Genomic DNA, 15,671 nt, shown 5'->3' on the forward strand with positions numbered 1-15,671 from the left:
ACGCAGGGGTCTCCGAGCTCCCAGTAACAGGGACCAGAGAGGAGATGCAGAGATGGTCAACAGGCGGAAATCCATCATCCTGCTGTTTGTTGTCTCGGGCAGTTTTATATTGTTGTGGATGCCCAAGGTCAGTCTTTTCTTACTGATGGAGATTACCAACAACCATTTTTACCCCAGTTATGACCATCCTGTTATTATCGCTGACATATCTGGGACAATGCTCTTCTACCTGAGCTCCTGTACAAACACTGCCCTTTATGCCCTGGCCCAGAGTAAATTCAGAGAGGAGCTGAAGAAGGCTCTGAAATACCCTTTCACTCTCATCCGTGAATCACTCCCTGCATTTCAGTAACAAACACAGGTGGATATGCAGCTTCCCAGTGGTACATATCCCTCCATGGACATTTCCTGGTCTCAAAGCATTTCATCTTCCATGAATGGAACTCTCATGGATTGAGTTGAGGATGGGAACATTTCTCTCATTGCTGAATGCAACATTGTCCAATTCTGGAAGCAATTCCAAACTCCATTGCTCATGTCAGTTCCCTGTTAGAGTTTCTGAGCGCTGGTGAATATAAAAATATTCAACCCTCCCTTACGCACACACACACACACACACACACAAAACCCCATCACTCCACTGCTAAACTCTGAAATAGCTAATACAAAATCGGAATCAAATATCAAAGACATGGCACCACACAGCCTTACATCCTTCTGTGTGTGGTGCTGTTGGTGTTTCTGATGTGTCTGACCCACTCTGCATGAATTAGGAGCAATAGCTTTGTACAATTGATGTCTGTGAATGGTGTGTGATGGGGTGAATATGATCTATGATGGTTGGGCTTCAATGTGAGATATTAATTATGTTGCCTTGTTGACTTTTTGTATTCTGCTACGGATACATATTGAATAATAAATAGGTATTTTTCATTGTATTACCAGGACATTATCCCTAGGCTGTAATGAGGTCCTTGATAATGCACTGTCAGTCAGGTTGGACCTCACGATTGATATGGTTAATGTAATTTCTGCAGTTTCATGCATTCACACATACACACACACACACTCTCACACACATACATACACACACACTCACTCACACACCTACGCACACACTCACTGTACTAAAACTGAGGTTTAATGAATAAAAGCTAAATTATGAAACTAATGATCGACTAGGCCATAATGAAGCATGAACTAGAAGTCACCTCTGTTATGCCAGGAACATGGTAACCTTGGGCAAGAAACCAAGGAATGCTTCAGTTCGACACAGAGGGCAAAATACAATGAAAGCTCTTTTCATGACATCAATAAATGTTATAACTAGTAGCAGAAATTGTAAAATAATATAACATTTTAATTAAAGAAATTGGCAGAGAAAAGCGTGAAATGCTTTAACCAATGGAATTGTCATTAATGATTTTTAATGTAAGAAAAATCCATAGCGTGAGATGTTTAAACCAATGAAATTATCACCAATGTATTTGAATGGAAAAATAATGTATAAGTATTAGTGCTGTAAAATCTCCCGTTGCGACTTCCGAAGTCCCTTTTGGAACTCGCCCAATCTTCGAAGATTGAATAAACATCTGTTGCTCCGTTTGTGTGTGTCTCGCAGTATTTCGATTTGCCACCGGAAAAGTGATAGCCGGTGCGGATAAAGGCTGATACCAGTCAACTTGGAGTTCGCCTTTTTGAACTTAACCTTGCGGACAGTCTCCCTTGACACAAGGGTTAAAGGACAGTCCGCGGTTGGCAGAGTTCGGAGGCAGTACCCGATTGTTCTGAATCAGATCCCTAGAGTTAGAATAGTTAGCCAAGTGTCAGGAACTATTCTCCGGAGATTCAGAAAGCCTAGACAGAAATTCACTTATAACAAATTTGGGGGCTCGTGTCCGGGATCCTAAACAGAACTCCCACGGGAGGCTCTGAATGATTCTGGGACACTGTGACACACACAGATGTTTGAGCAAACGATGTGAATAGGTGGCGCTCGCAATAAAGTAAAAAGGTTGAAGCTTCGAAAAGAAAGAAGGTGATTTTTTACTTTGAGTCGGACAACTCCGTGCACGGATCAAGGTAAGAACCTTCTCTGGTATTTTGGGGCTTTCACAGTAGGGAAGGGTACACTGCCTTGTCGACTCGGTGGTTGTGACAGGTAACCGGGGTTAATTGAGTAACCAGAGTGTAGGTTAGCCTGAAGACCAACCATGGGTGGCCGAGGTTCCAGGTCTAAAAAGGAACGGGAAAACGAAACCCCACAGATTCCCCTTAATAGTCCGCTGGGACGAAAATTGGGGAATTGGAGTCCCTACGAAAGTCGGGGCTTAGGAAATGCTGTTGTTTTGTTTGGGTAAAAGAACCCATCCCGTCCGCCATCAGTGATCTGGCCAAAATTTGGATCGGACGAGGATTGGGTTTGTCAAATTTTAAATGATTATGTAAAGAATAAACAGTATCCAGGTTTAAAGGAGAGCGAGTATGCTGCATGTTGGGTAGGGAACCTGACAGCAACTGCTCCAACCCCAGTACCCTTATATCCTTTAACCCCACTGAAAGAGAGTAAGTGGGAAGTGTTAGAGAACTTACCCCCGCCTGTGGCACCCCCGCCATATGCTCTTCAGGAGGAACAACGGCAGCGGCCGTTGGTGAATCAGGGAGAGGGATCCGAGGGATCTGGCGAAGGGGACGTGGAAGCCACAGCAGCAGGGGCTGAGGGGGTAAGGAGATCTGCACGACTAAAGGAGAGAGAGATGAGGGGAAAAGGTGATAAAGAAGTAGTGAGACTGTGTCCCCTACGGGAGGTCCCGTTTGGGGAACGGACCACAGGATTTGTTGTAGCCCCATTAAACTCAAATGATATAAGACAACTCAAGTTTATTTTTTACCAGCAGCTTGCAGTAAGACCGACAGAGAGAGAGAGAGTGCGAGAACTGCTCGCAAAACATTTAACCCTCTGTGATTCGGTTTGAATGCACATTGGTTTGTTGGTGATTGAATGAGGAAGTTTGATTCACTGGAGCTTGAGTTCCAGGATTGTTTTAAATGTGATTTTTATGTAAACTTAATATGATTTATTTTCAATATGTGACGGACAGTTGTAGTTCCAGTTCAACAGTAGACTGTCGGGAAAAAAAGAAGATAGCTTCCATGGTTATTATCTGAGACCTTGGATTCGGCCATTAGAATTTTTTTTTAAACTTGAATTGACAAATTATTGTAAGACAGCTCTGATTATTTTACGACCTAAAGTGTTGTAATTGAGAAATAATTGGTCAGGAGTACATAAGAAAACTAATTTTGGATCTAAATTAGGGTACTAAATCTGGGTGATTACAGTGGATTTTAAAATTGGGAACTGTATGCATTTTACATTTTAACTATTAAATACTGAATAAATGGACGTAAATATATAAATATGTTTACAAGTTAGGAACAGGCTTTAAAGTTAGTCAAGCACGAATTAATAAATTGGGGTTTGAGGATATGAGAAGCTAGGAAAATTGCAATATTTCTTAAAAAAAAAGGAAGAACGTATCGACTAAAGTGCCGATAGGGGACAAGGAGATTGGGTTTGTGTGTGACCCCCTCACCAGTGGGGAGGTCGGAACATTTAAAAGGAAATGACGGTCCTGGATGAGAATCCGATAGGATTGTCAGAACAAATTAATTTATTTTTGAGGCCCAGTCTGTATATGTGGGCTGAGTTAATGTCTATTTTTGAATATACTATTTACTGGGGGAGAAAGGAGACTTATATGGGGATACTGGATAGGGAAAGTGTTAATTGAGATTAAAAAAAAACTAGTAGCAGTGCCGGTATTGAGCTTGCCGGACAATTTGGCATGGTTAGGGGTGAAGACAAATATCCCCTTCAGAACCCTAACTGGGACCACCACAATATAGAAGGGTGGAATAATATGTTAGACATGCAAAATTTGATAATCCAAGGGATACAAACTTGCATCCCCAAACAACAAAATTTAGCCAAGGTTTTCGACCTGAGGCAGGGAAAGGACGAGTCTCCCTGTGCATTCTTACACAGATTAAGGGAGTCGGTTAGGAAATGTTCGGGTATAGACCCAGATGGGGAAATAGGATGACGGATGGTAAAGGTTCACTTCGTGACAAAGGCATGGCCTGATATCCAGAAGAAGTTACAGAAGATAGAAGACGGGAACGGTAGAAATGAGTCGGAGTTGTTACAGGAGGTTCAGAAAGTATTTGTATAGAGAGACAGAATGGCGGAGGAACGGAAGGCTAAGATAATGGTAGCAGTAGTAAGGGAGGACTGTATGAAAGACAAAAGGAGTCGGATAAATAAGGTGGTTTTCTAAATCTGAATATTTATGTCTTTGTGGGCAGGCCCCCGATAGGAATTTTGTGTTGGTGAAGATTTATGTGTGTCTTTGTGTGTGTAAATTTGATTGTAAAAAAGAAGTCTCTGTGGATGTGAGAATTTGTGTTTGTGTATGGATTTTTTTTAAAAAGGCTTCTCAGCTAACAAGCAGTTTAACACTTTGTGCTCTGGCTTGAATTCATCTGTTTGTTAATGGTTTTATGTGTGAAATTTGTTGTTTGTCATTTGATTCAGTGTGCTATTTTTGATTGTAATTTTATGAATGCTCAACGTTATTTTTTTTTCTCATGATATGATTTTATTAGAACTTAAGGAGGACCCTGATACTGGGAGAAAACAGCAGTATAGGTGGACTGTCTTAGCTGAAGGTTTTACCGAGTCACCAAACTTGTTTGGACAGATCCTAGAACAAGTTCTTGAGGGCTTGACTTTAAGACCAACTTTAAAGTTAATTCAGTATGTGCACGACCTCCTGTTGTCCGGTCCCGCCCAAACTGACACACAGCAGGGAACCAATGATTTATTAAACTACCTTGCAGTGAAGGGATTGCGAGTTAGTCAGAACAAACTACAGTATGTGGAACGGGAAGTAAGATATTTAGAGAATTTGATCAGTCAAGGGCAGAAGAGAATAAGCCCTGAAAGAGTAAAGGGAATTGTAGAATTAGGACTACCCCGAACTAAGAGGGAACTCCGAAAGTTCCTGGGTTTGCTGGGTTATTGCAGACTCTGGATAGATAATTATGCTACAAGCAGTAGCAGCCACTAGGACGTTGAGACAGTAAGTAGACTGTATTGCGCTGAGATTGTTGGTGGGGGCTATACGGCGCGTAGGGCTGCATTGAAAAACGGTAGGTAGGGAGCGGGAGCTCCGGGGGCGGATGCGCCCAGACACAGGGAAAACATTACATTTGACAACTGCGATGTGCTTGAAAGAATTAAAATGTTACTGACAACCGACGCTGAACAGTTCCCAGACACAGAATACAGTGACAGGCAGACATAGACAGAGAGACCAACACCGTATGAGAGAGAGTGAGAGAGAACGGAAGCTATTACATTTTGTTGAGTTTCTGGCTGAAAGTCATCTGTTCGTTAGTGCATGAATGTTTGAGTGTTTATCACCTAGAGCTTGAGTCATGAGATATGTGTATCTGTAAATATGTTGAGACTCTGGGCTTCGCTGTTTCTCGTTTACTCCACCAGGGATTCCTGACTCAGACACCACCTCTGGATTTCGCTGTGCACACTATTGAACCCGGTGAAGGGGTTTTGATCAAACATTGCCAACAGTTAACTCTCGAACTTGTGTGGGACGGCCCGTTCCTAGTACTCCTCACCATTGAACGGCGGAGAAAGGCTGGCAAATGGCCAGTCACCTCTCCAGTTAAGAAAGGAGTCTGGACAGCCGAATCAACACGTGACCCACTATAACTCAGACTGAACAGACTTTGATTAACTGACTATACTATGGCGACGTGAGTGCGGGGACTGTTTCTTCAGAATTGTATGTTAATCTTGTTTTGTGCTTTGATATATTGTTTAAGTTCTTAGCACTAGTCAGAATTATGCTGCTATTCCTGTTACTTCTGAGTTTTGCTCATATATCTTTTTCAGATGTTGTGTTAATGATTTCTGTTTCGGAATTTCCACAAGTTATAAAAATTGATGCTTGCAGCCTAAGTAGAATGCCCAGATGTAGAGTTTCAAAGGGAATATCTTTCCTCCAAGATATTTCTTCACACCCTACCGAACCACAAAAGCCACCGCCTAGCATCACTACCCATAGAGCCCCCTTTAGCCCAGCCCTAAACTATTTTGACAGGAAGTGTCATCCTACATATATCACACCATTAAAAATGCTTCCTCTGAAGACTCATTTCCCCATAAAAATGGGTCCCAACTCCTTAGTAAAGATTTAAAGATAGAGATGACAGTGTATGGGAAGCGTTTTGTGGGCTGCTATTTTTGAATTGGCGTCGGACGGGGACAGCCTTTGGGATTCCTTGATTCTAAACTGCAACCTTTAACCCCTTACACTGATCCAAAGTCACTGCAGATTATAGAGGTTAAAGACCTGAGACAGACTCTTGAAATAGAAACAGGATATAGATAAACAAATGCCTGGATTGAATGGGTTAAATATACTGTAAAAAGTCTGAACAAAAGCAATTGCTATGCATGTGCCTCCGGTAGGACAGTGTCTCAGGTGGTTCCCTTTCCGCTCGGGTGGGAGCGAAACAAACAGGGCATGGAATGCATGATAGCCCTATATCAAGATGAGACTGCATGGAAAAATCCGAATTGTGCCTCTTTGTCTTTGATGTTCTCTTCCTTAAAAGGACATAAGAGGCAAGCTCCCCCTGTGTTTTCTGCCGCTGTTGGGAATCACACATCGTGTGTTTATAGACAGGGTGGATCTATTGATTTGGGGGAGCTGAGATTGTGTTCGGTGATTAAAAACGTTACTGAAGCAGTGGAAGGAAGAAATTACTCATCTTTAAACGTTCCCCGAGCGGATCTGTGGTGGTATTGTGGAGGAAAACTACTGAGACCCACCCTGCCCCCTGATTGGAAGGGGATATGTGCAATTGTACAATTGGCAATACCATTCACCTTGGCATTTGAAAGAGAACAGTTAGTTGGGAGAAAAGGAAGAGATAAGAGATCACTGCTACCCACTTCTGTTGATGAAAGGATTTATCTTGATTCAATAGGGGTCCCTAGGTGGGGTGCCTGATGAGTTCAAAACTCGTAACTAGACTTCAGCAGGCTTTGAATCATCCCTATTCTGGTGGGTTACTATTAATAAGAATGTGGATTGGATAAACTACATTTATTATAACCAAGCACGGTTTATTAACCATACTAGAGATGCAGTAAAGGGTTTGGCCGAATAACTGGATGCCACCAGTCATATGGCTTGGGAAAATAGACTGGCCTTGGATATGCTCTTAGCTGAAAAGGGGGGCGTTTGTGTCATGATAGGCTCTCAGTGTTGTACTTTTATTCCCAACAATACGGCCCCTGATGGCTCGGTCACCCGTGCCCTGGAAGGTCTCCAGGCACTGGCTGTTGAGATAGCTGAGAATTCATGTGTAAATACTAATTGGACTGGCTGGATAGAGCGGTGGTTCGATAAATGGAAGGGGGTGATGGTCTCAGTGGTGATTACACTTCTGTTGGTAATCGGGATTTTAGTTGCTTTCGGCTGTTGTATAATTCCATGTCTGCGTGGTCTAATTACCCGCCTTATTGAGACTACTTTGATTAAGAGTGACCCGCCTACAGTTGTGGGCATTCACCTTCAAGCTGATGCAAATGATCCTGAGGCTGATTGGAATAGACAGGCCATGATTATGTTGCAGAAATTACAGACTGTATAAAAAGACAGGGGGATTGATATGGTTAATGTAATTTCTGCAGTTTCATGCATTCACACACACACACACACACACACACACACACACACAACACACACACACAACACACACACACACATCACACACACACACACCCACATATAACACACACACACCTCACACATAACCCACACACATACACACACCTACACACACACTCACTCACACACATACACACACCCACACACACACACATACACTCACTCACACACACACACACACACATACACACCCACACACACACACACACTCTCTCTCTCACTCTCACACATATACATACACACACACTCACACACACACATACACACACCTACACACACACTCACTGTACTAAAACTGAAGTTTAATGAATAAAAGCTAAATTATGAAACTAATGATCGACTAGGCCATAATGAAGCATGAAATAGAAGTTACCTCTGTAAAGCCAGGAATATGGTAACCTTGGGCAAGAAACCAAGGAATGCTTCAGTTAGACACAGAGGGCAAAATACAATGAAAGCTCTTTTCATGACATACACAAAAATCAATAAATGTTATAACTAGTAGAACATGAAGATAATAAAGGAATGTGCCAAATAGCAGAAATTGTAAAATAATACATTTTAATTAAAGAAATTGGCAGAGAAAAGCGTGAAATGCTTTAACCAATGGAATTGTCATTAATGATTTTTAATGTAAGAAAATCCATAGCGTGAGATGTTTTAACCAATGAAATTATCACCAATGTATTTGAATGGAAAAATAATGTATAAGTATTAGTGCTGTAAAATCTCCCGTTGCGATTTCCGAAGTCTTTTTTGGAAACTCGCCCAATCTTCGAAGATTGAATAAACATCTGTTGCTCCGTTTGTGTGTGTCTCGCAGTATTTCGATTTGCCACGGGAGAAGTGATAGCCGGTGGGGATAAGGACTGATACCAGTCAACTTGGAGTTCGCCTTTTTGAACTTAACCTTGCGGACAGTCTCCCTTGATACAAGGGTTAAAGGACAGTCCACGGTTGGCAGAGTTCGGAGGCAGGACCCGGTTGTTCTGAATCAGATGCCTAGAGTTAGAATAGTTAGCCAAGTGTCAGGAACTATTCTCCTGAGATTCAGAAAGCCTAGACAGAAATCACTTATAACAATATCAAAGACATGGCACCACACAACCTTACATCCCTCTGTGTGTGGTGCTGTTGGTATTTCTGATGTGTCTGACCCACTCTGCATGAATTAGGAACAATAGCTTTGTATAATGTCTGTGAATGGTGTGTGATGGGGTGAATATGATTTATGATGATTGGGCTTCAATGTGAGATATTAATTATGTTGCCTTGTTGACTTTTTGTATTCTGCTATGGATACATATTGAATAATAAATAGATGTTTTTCAATGTATTACCAGGACACTATCAGTCGGCTGTAATCAGGTCCTTGATAATGCACTGTCAGTCGGGTTGTACCTCACTATTAGATTAAATTAGATTCCCTACAGTATAGAAACAGGCCTTTTGGACCAACAAGTCCACACCAACCCTCTGAAAAGTAACCCACCCAGACCTATGTTGACCCCTGACTAATGCAACTAACCTGATGGGCAAATTGGCGTGGCTAATCCACAACTTGCACATCTTTGGATAGTGGGAGGAAACCAGAGGAAACCCACACAGACACAGGGAGAACGTGCAAACTCCACACAGAGAGTCACCCGAGGTGGAAATCAAACTCAGGATCCTGGTGCTGTGAGGCAGCAGTGCTAACCACTGAGCCACCGTGCCACCCCCAATTGTGCGTTGACTTTTCATATTTTTGTTTTAGAAATTTGAGTTGAAGCTGAGAATTGAAAATTGGAACTTGTGCAGCAATGAGTTTCCTTTTTTTTAAAAACATTACTCCAAAATACTGCTCATTAATGTTGGAAAATGGCCTAGAAAGATAAAACAGATTAATACTGCTCACAGGACACTGTAGACAATTCGGCAGCACGATCAAATTAGATTCTCTACAGTGTAGAAACAGGCCCTTCAGCCCAACACGTCCACACTGCATCTCTGAAGAGAAGCCCACCCAGACCCCTACCCTATACTTACCCCTGACTAACGCACCTAACACTGTCGGCAATTTTGCAAAGCCAATTCATCTAACCTACTCATCTCTGGATTGTGGGAGGAAACTGGAGCAAACCCAAGCAGACACAGGGAGAATGTATAAATGCCACACAGACAGGCGGGATTCGAACCCAGGTACTGTGAGGCAGCATAGCTAACCACTGAGCCACTGTGCTGCCCTATGATGTTGTTATGTTCGGGGACTGGCAGCTCCTTGGGTGTTGAAATGATTATTTAAGGGAGGACCAGTGCTGGTCAACCAACCCGAAACTTAACTCTAAACCTAAACCTAAACCTAAACCTAAATCTAAACCTAACCCTAACTCTAACCCTAACCAAAACCAAACCTAACCCTAACCTTAACCCTAACCCAAACCCAACCACGATCCCTAACCCTACCCCAACCCTAAAGCTAACCCTAACCCTAACCCGAACCTAACCCAAGACCCAACCACTAACCCTAACCCTAACCCTAACCCTAACCCTAACCCTAACCCTAACCCTAAACCTAACTCTAACCCTAACCCAAACCCAAACCCAAACCCAACCACTACCCCTACCCCTAACCCTAACCCTAAACCTAACCCTACCCTTAATCCTAACTCTAACCCTCACTCTAACATTAACCCTACCCCGTTTTGCACCTACCCCTGCTCTGCAATGACCCTTGTGAAGCCACCCGTGTGGAAAGCTCTACAATGTCACATCCCCAGTCCAAACCAGATGGTAACGGAATGGAAATACGGGCAAAATGTGTCTCAGTCAGGGAGAAATGGCCTTTTGTTGCAAAGTCACAATCACCTCTGTTTCCATTTGAAACACATTGAAACTTGACTGTGCATGTGTGAAGGAATATTTAGAGGCATGGACACAATTGGTGAATCTGAATAAATTGCATTTTACATGTGTTGTATCTTTATTTTCCAATGTTGTTGACAGAATCTTCATGTGATTCGTGATAGTGTGATACCAAAAGAGCTTAAAAAATATGAACAGGAGGATGCCATTCTACCCCTCAATGCTGTTCTGTTCGTCAACAGGATCATGTCTGATCTGACATTCCTCACATTCCTGTTGTCCCCAGAACCAGTGATTCCCCAATTCATCAAGAATCAATCAATCTCAGCCTTAAATGTAGACAAATGCTCTGCCCTCACAGCTCTCTTTAAAACTCACAACTCTCTGAGAGAAGAAATTCCTCCCCATCTCAGTCTGAATTTGGTGCCCCTTTATTCGGAGACAGTGTTTTCTGCTCCGAGACTCTCCCATGAGGGGAAACATTGACCCTATCAAGCCTGTTCTGAATCTGTATTTGCTCCAGAATCCTTTACCAAATATTTGCATGCCTTTTAACATTACAAACTTGGTAAACTAAATGCTACACCTCACGATCTTTTCCCCTCTTCTGGTGTTCCTGTATTGTCATCGTGTCCAAATAAACCAGAAATGGTGAATAAAAGGAGACAATGTTTTCTTTACACGCTTGGAATTTCTTTCAGCACAAGAAACGACATGGGATGTAATTCAGTTAACATTCACGCAATGAGATGAGCAATGATTCTCTGGTGATGGAGGGAGTTAGATTGTTTGGATCATTTAGGGCATGGATCTTATTCTGCCACAATCTCTCTGACTGCCTGGACAGATTTCAGGTGCTATTATCTATCTATCTATCTATCTCTATCTATCTATCTATCTATCTATCTATCTATCTATCTATCTATCTATCTATCTATCTATCTAGCTATCTATCTAGCCATCCATCCAATTCTGACTTTGGGAGTATATTTCCAAGATCCCCCTGGATTTCTGATGAAACAGTGCTCAATGCAGAGTGGTCTATGATATGGAGTCACTGTCAATCCTGGTCAGACAACATGCTGGAACCCCAGTGATTGCTCCAATAACCCTTACCTGCGCTGTTCTGACATCAATTCACCCTCTGCTTCCATCTGTCCATGTAATCTGTGCCGTTCACTGAAGAGAGTGAAGGGGTATTTCAGAGCCCTCTTCAGCTCCTCTCTGTATCGACTCTGGGTCAGAGCATAAAGGGCAGTGTTTGTACAGGAGCTCAGGTAGAAGAGCACTGTCCCAGATATGTCAGCGATCATAACAGGATGGTCATAACTGGGGTAAAAATGGTTGTTGGTAATCTCCGTCAGTAAGAAAACACTGACCTTGGGCATCCACAACAATATAAAATTGCCCGAGACAACAAACAGTAGGATGATGGATTTCCGCCTGTTGACCATCTCTGCATCTCCTCTCTGGTCCCTGTTACTGGGAGCTCGGAGACCCCTGCATGTCCGATTTGCCAAGACAATGTGCCTGACGGTCAGAGCATTGAACAGCAGGATCAGGAGGTAGGGGATCAATGTGTTCAGCAGCTGGTGGAGCCAGACAAATACCACCCATCCTGGAAGGGTGTAAAACTCTGGTCTGGTGGCACAGCCCGAGGGTACACCACCCCATATGTATATGGTTGATACTTAAAGTAAAAGGGGATGTTCCTCAGAATGCTCACCAGACAAACAGTGCTTACCACGGTACCTGCTGCTTTCTCAGTGTAATGTCTGGCTTTCAGATGGCGACAACAAATGGCCACAAAGCAGTCAAAGGTGAAAGCGATGGTTTACCAGACAGAACAGTCAATAGCAGCACAGGCCAACACAGCATTTACACTGCACACTGCTGTGTAGAACAGGAATGAGAGTGGGAAATATCTGTTACCAAGTACATTGATTATGACACCAAACAAAATGATTAGTAGATAACCTGTTGTCGTGGAGATTTAATAGAGGTAAACACCATTGGTGATGCCACACTTGCCCCAGCAGAGAATCATAATTGTCACCCAACCAATGGAAGATGAATTGAGAAGTTTGTGGATATAGGGCATCATGAGCTATGATTGACACGGTGATTATCCACACAACTGACCAAGATGGTGTCACAGTGTTGCTATCACTGATTTAGCAAGCTAAAGCACCTGGTTAACACTCCTAGGGGTATTCGTTCAAATCCTGCCATCACAAAGGGTGAAATTTAAAATTGCTAAAATCTGGAATAAAGACTTGTTTTAATGGTTAGCATGTAACAACTGCTGATTGTCTTCAAACTCCATGAAGTCCACTAATGTGTTCCTTTCCAAGGTGTGTTGGGCCATTCTCTGTCCATGTTAGTGTACCTGTACAATCTCCCTTTCAACATAACAGTCCAATTCATCTTAAAATATCTGATCAATTCTATGGTTGTAGCAGAGGAAGAACCAGTCAAAGCAAAACTGCCTCCCTCTCACTGGATTCACAACACAACCAAATGGAAACATTCAATGTCCCACATATTTGCTCAACTGTTCTTCACCAGAGGTTATAACATTACATCTTAGGCATTAAATTTATAACAAAAAATAATGTATTATTCATAGTGAAACACAGATAATCAACGAGGCACGATAAACAATATCTACAATTTAAATCCAATCATTCTTTATCGTATACGTCCACTCACATATTGAAGGACTGACAATTTTTTTTAGATTGTAAACAGGCCCTTTGGCCCAACAAGTCCACACTGACCCTCCAAGGGCAACCCACCCAGACCTATTCCACTACATTTACCCCTGACTAATGTATCTAAAACTATGGGCAATTTAGCATCGCCAATCCACTTGACCTGCACATCTTTGGACTGTGAGAGGAAACCGGAGGACACAAAGGAAACTCAGGCAGACATGGGGAGAATGTGCAATCTCCACACAGACAGTCGCCCGAGGTGGGAATTGAACCTGGGTCCTTGGTGCTGTGAGGCAGCAGTGCTAACCATGAAGGAATTAATTTATAAAGAAGCGATCTGTAATTTCCCAGTTTGATAACCAGTTTAACAATGAATACCTGAACATCATGAAATCTTTGGATGATGGGTTGCATCTCAAGCACTTGGACTGTGTATTGTGCTTGAATTCTGAAGTCACTGGCCCTTACAAGAAGCTTTTTTAGGCTTCTGGAGACTGTTTCTCATTTATTACATTATTTTCTCAGAATTGTCAACAATTCTATAACTGAGGTGAGATCAAAACAAAAGCAGCACCATCCAGAAGCTTTCAAAAGAAAAGTAAGATCTGTCTCATTCTTGCAACCCTATCAGAGTCAATTGTTACAGACTGCACCAAACTCTCTCAAAATATATTAAGAAGGTCGCATAGACTCTAGCTTTTAGTGAGTTTTGAGAAGATTTGTCGCTCAGTTTGAGGCTCTGGATGTAGGTTTTTTGCGGAGCTCTATATAGTTATAGAGTAGACTCTACCAACAAACACATTGACTTGGATCCTATTTACCACCCCGAGAAAAAAACAGGAAATGACATCACCACGGGAAATGATGTCACCACGGGAGATGATGTCACTTACCCAAGGAAACCTAAACACATAAATAGAAAGCGGACCATGCATGATTATCTACTAGTTATAGTATGATGAAAAACGTCTGAAAACGAACCTTCCAGCTCAGTGAGCAAACCTATATCTACTCTAACTTTTCCAATTATTAAAGTAAGAATAAGGTTTTCTTTCCAACTGCAATTTGATTGTTCAAATGACCAGGCCTGAAGCAAAATACACTCTATTCTCATGCTACGGTTAAAATAAAAACAACAAAACAAAGAAGAATTAGTAAAACTTAACTCCACTGTAAACCTTAACATAATAACAGCTTATTTTAAACAGTAACTGTTCCAATACAGTAACACACCAAAAACACACCCATGACAAAGGGAAATTCAGTAAAATAGATTGTCTCACATGCAATCCTAGCAGCAGGGAGAGTAGGCAAACCTTCAGGTGTAAGGAAACGAGAAATAACAGCTTCCAAATCCAACTTCCGGACACAGTAATGACTGAAAGTTAAAGTAAAATCCTGTTTCTGTTGGAGCTTGTGTCCACCCTTCACGCTGCTTCTATTGTTCCAAATTTAAAAAAAAAGCCAAGGCCTCACAAGCTATTCATTTTGTTCGCTTGGAACAGACCATTTGTCACCTCTGTCTCAACCTCTCTCTCCCAAAAGGATACAGGAGAATGTACACACCTTACAGCCAATGTAGTCTCTCACAATTCAATGTTTACTTCCCTTTTCGTTTTCAACATGGTCTGTAGGCAGTTGTCCAGCACTGGTCCTCCCTTAATCAACGTCCAGCCATCTTCCGCAAGCGTAACACTATCTCGGTGCTGAATCATCTACAATGTCCTTAAAGCAGTGATTCATGGGCATTATCTCTCCAGGCCAGTTCCTAAAGCAAGCTGCAGTCTAATATACTCTTTATGTAAAAGGGAATACACTGTTGCTTAAAGGTGACATTACAATTCTCAATTTCAACTCACGGTTCCAAGTCAAAAATGAGGAAAATCAGAGCAGGAAGGTTAAGATGCCAACACTACCTAGACCACACTATCAAGCCTTAATTATAGGCTAGCTGATGGCCTTCTGATATCATGCAAAGTATTAAGCCAGACACTGTACTAATCTCCTGAGGATGTAGGTTCAAATCTAACTGTAGATTCTTCAGGCAAAAGCAGTCAGGTTAAGGGTTTAATAATGACTCTGTATTGATTGCCTAAAGGTAAACCACCACCCAGTTTATTTTGGAAAAGAAACTGCCGTCCTTACCCCGTCAGGCCTGCATGTGACTCCAGACCCATAGCTGACTTATACCTGGACTCTCCACAATAAATGCTGGCCCAGTCAGTGACACTAACATAACACTAATGAATAAAATATTATTGCACATTCTGAATATATTTTGAAG

This window comes from Hemiscyllium ocellatum, chromosome 38 (assembly GCF_020745735.1).
Source record: "Hemiscyllium ocellatum isolate sHemOce1 chromosome 38, sHemOce1.pat.X.cur, whole genome shotgun sequence".
Taxonomy (NCBI): Eukaryota; Metazoa; Chordata; class Chondrichthyes; order Orectolobiformes; family Hemiscylliidae; genus Hemiscyllium; species Hemiscyllium ocellatum.